Source organism: Sinocyclocheilus grahami, unplaced genomic scaffold, assembly GCF_001515645.1.
Source record: "Sinocyclocheilus grahami isolate Dianchi unplaced genomic scaffold, SAMN03320097.WGS_v1.1 scaffold1110.1, whole genome shotgun sequence".
Classification (NCBI taxonomy): Eukaryota; Metazoa; Chordata; class Actinopteri; order Cypriniformes; family Cyprinidae; genus Sinocyclocheilus; species Sinocyclocheilus grahami.
This window is the reverse complement of record NW_015506289.1, coordinates 20750-24486: the sequence shown is the minus strand read 5'-3', so window position 1 is coordinate 24486 and position 3737 is coordinate 20750. Positions and strand designations below refer to the sequence as shown.

The 3737-nt window shown below is 38.7% G+C and overlaps 1 pseudogene; it reads right to left on the bottom strand.

Annotated features, from left to right (window-relative positions):
• Positions 1–3737, bottom strand: part of LOC107566892 (zinc finger protein 850-like) — a 17417-nt pseudogene that overhangs the window by 1543 nt on the left and 12137 nt on the right.

Genomic DNA, 3737 nt, shown 5'->3' with positions numbered 1-3737 from the left:
GGACACCAACCTGTTTGTTCCTCAGTATCTTCATGTTTTATTCTGAATGGTTCTGGATCACTCACGTCAATCTCCTCTTTAATAAACTCCATCTTTATCATAATATGTCAGACAGTTGTCAGAACTGCAGTTTTCATGCTGCTGCCGCAAACGCGTTCTCCAATGTCGTGAACATCTGCTGTAGTGCGCATGCGTGCATTGAGCAGCAGCTGTTATTCGCTCGTCTTCCTCCAGGGGGCGCAGAAAGCTAAAACTCCTTTGATGCGGATTCAAATCTCAACCCTTACTTTTCCTGGACCCAGACACTGACATACGTCTGCAAGATGTCTGTTAAAGGGGTCATATGATGCGATTTCAAGTTTTCCTTTCTCTTTGGAGTGTTACAAGCTGATTGTGCATAGATTAGATCCCTGAAGTTGCAAAGACTAAAGTCTCAAAACCAAAGAGATATTCTTTATCAAAGTTAAGACTCTGCCACGCCCCCCTAAAACGGCTCGTTCTAACACGCCCCCACATATCTACCTCACTATGTGGAAATATTAGCATAATGACGCCCAAATGTGCACACAAAGAAAGAAGGTGTGGTTTCAGTAACCGCAGTTAGTGTTGAAGCAGCATGTCAGGGAGACGCTGTGTGTTTCTAGGCGGAAGCAAAAGCACTTTATTTGGCCTTCCGAAAGTAGATGCATTTAGGAATCTTTAAGATTACTTACAACAGAACAGCAATGCATTTTATGGACGACCGTTTCGTGAACCTAGGAGAGGAGGTCATTCTGACTTTGCTATGACAATCTGGCGCTTCTGAATCAGCTACTGTTTTGTTATTAGTTTAAGTATTTGCTATTGACTGTTCAAATGCGGAGTTTTGCGCATTTTGTGTGTGTGTGTGCACGTGTGTGTGTAAGAGAGAGAGAGAGAGTGATCACAGTGGAGTCAGCTGTCTTAACCTTGGCTTGTGTACTGCAAACACATACCAGCTTCATCACTGTGTCTGTCACGCGACTCTGTTCCACTTTCGGGCTCTGTCTTTACAGTTATTTTGAAAGATGAAGCTCACGATTATGGTAAGTTAAATTTCCGATGAGTGCTTGTGGTGTTCGGCCAATCACAATGCACTGGGTCAGCTGGCCAATCAGAGCAGACTGCGCTTGTCGGAAGGAGGGACTTTGTAGAAAACGAAGCGTTTGAGAGAGGCGGGGCATAGATGACCTACAATAATGTACAGTATTTGAAAAATAATGGGTTTTTTGAACATTAAAGCATGTCAACATATTCTGTTACACCAAATACACAAAATAATGATCTTTAAAAAAGCATCATATGACCCCTTTAAAGATCGCTTCATCTGGAAAGCATCTGATAGATGTCTTTAAGATGTCAGTTTTACATGCATTCTAAATCATAAACATAAAGACGTCTTCTAAACGTCTATTTGACATCTGATAGGAAACGTCCTATAGACGTATTGCAGATGAGCAAACACTCTTGCGGATGTAAACGTCACCGTGTGCTATCAGGAGACGTGTGCAAACAAAGGTTATAATAGTTTTAATCTATTTAATCACAAAACAAGGGGAGACCGCTTTTAGTTATTATGCCACCCGCAGTTGGAATCAGCTTCCAGAAGAGATCAGATGTGCTAAAACATTAGCCACATTTAAATCCAGACTCAAAACTCATCTGTTTAGCTGTGCATTTAGTGAATGAGCATTGTGCAGCGTCCGAACTGATTGCACTGTATTTTATGTATAATCTTTTTCTATTCTTTAATATAATCTAATTCGCCGGACTGGGACGCAATTTCAGGCCAGGGAATCTTACACTCATCCAGGCCACACAGAAAAAAAGGGGCCAAAATTTTATTTTTTGGGGTACAACAGCTTGTCACTAGAGCAGTACTCTTAAAAGGACATCTTTGTAGCATTTTTACCCCTAATAGGTACATATTAGTACCTTAGAGTAGTAATGCGTACCCTTAAGGTATGTAGGCCTATACTAGGGGTAAAAAGATGTCCTTTTAAGGGTACTGTTCCGTGACAAGCTGTTGTACCCCAAAAGGTGCCATTTTGGCCCCTTTTTTTCCTGTGTATAGCCTATACATCCACAACAATTTCTGAAACCACAGACAACCCTATTATCTGTATGGCCATCACATAAATAGGTCTAAATCCTTAGTCTGGGGCTGTGGAAAATAATTAAAGGTTCTCTCTTGCACTGCACCTTCACTTCCCTTTCCCTTTTTGTCATTTTCCCCAATATCAAAAGTCTCCCCTTTTTTTCTTGCCTTTCACTTCTTCACCAGCAGGCCTACTGTTATGAACAGAACTGTGTCCACCTTGTTGAAACAACCACCTCATTTCAATTTGTTAGCACAGAATGTTATTTATCTTAAAATGACTTAAGTACCCTAGATTTAACAAACCTATATTTCATACAAATATACACTACCGGTCAAAAGTTTTTGAATAAGATTTTAAATGTTTTTAAGAAGTCTCTTCTGCTCACCAAACCTGCATTTATTTGATCCGAAGTAACTGTTTTAATCAGGGCCGGACTGGGACGCAATTTCAGGCCAGGGAATCTTACACTCATCCAGGCCACACAGAAAAAAAGGGGCCAAAATTTTATTTTTTGGGGTACAACAGCTTGTCACTAGAGCAGTACTCTTAAAAGGACATCTTTGTAGCATTTTTACCCCTAATAGGTACATATTAGTACCTTAGAGTAGTAATGCGTACCCTTAAGGTATGTAGGCCTATACTAGGGGTAAAAAGATGTCCTTTTAAGGGTACTGTTCCGTGACAAGCTGTTGTACCCCAAAAGGTGCCATTTTGGCCCCTTTTTTTCCTGTGTATAGCCTATACATCCACAACAATTTCTGAAACCACAGACAACCCTATTATCTGTATGGCCATCACATAAATAGGTCTAAATCCTTAGTCTGGGGCTGTGGAAAATAATTAAAGGTTCTCTCTTGCACTGCACCTTCACTTCCCTTTCCCTTTTTGTCATTTTCCCCAATATCAAAAGTCTCCCCTTTTTTTCTTGCCTTTCACTTCTTCACCAGCAGGCCTACTGTTATGAACAGAACTGTGTCCACCTTGTTGAAACAACCACCTCATTTCAATTTGTTAGCACAGAATGTTATTTATCTTAAAATGACTTAAGTACCCTAGATTTAACAAACCTATATTTCATACAAATATACACTACCGGTCAAAAGTTTTTGAATAAGATTTTAAATGTTTTTAAGAAGTCTCTTCTGCTCACCAAACCTGCATTTATTTGATCCGAAGTACAGCAAGAGCAATACAATTTTAAAATGTAATTTATTATTTCTGTGATCAAAGCTGAATTTTCAGCATGATTCCTCCAGTCTTCAGTGTCACATGATCCTTCAGAAATCATTCTAATATGCTGATTTGCTGTTCAAGACACATTTTGTATTATTATTATTATCAATATTTAAAACAGTTGAGTACATCAGGATTCTTTGATGAATAGAAAGATCCAAAGATCAGCATTTATCCGAAATAAAAAGCTTTTGTAACATTATACCACACTATACCAAAAGCTTGAAGTCATTATAATTTTCAACATAATAATAATAAATGTTTTTGAGCAGCAAGTCATCATATTAGAATGATTTCTGAAGATCATGTGACTGGAGTAATGATGCTGAAAATTCAGCTTTGAAATCACAGGAATAAATTACATTTTAAAATATATTCAAATAG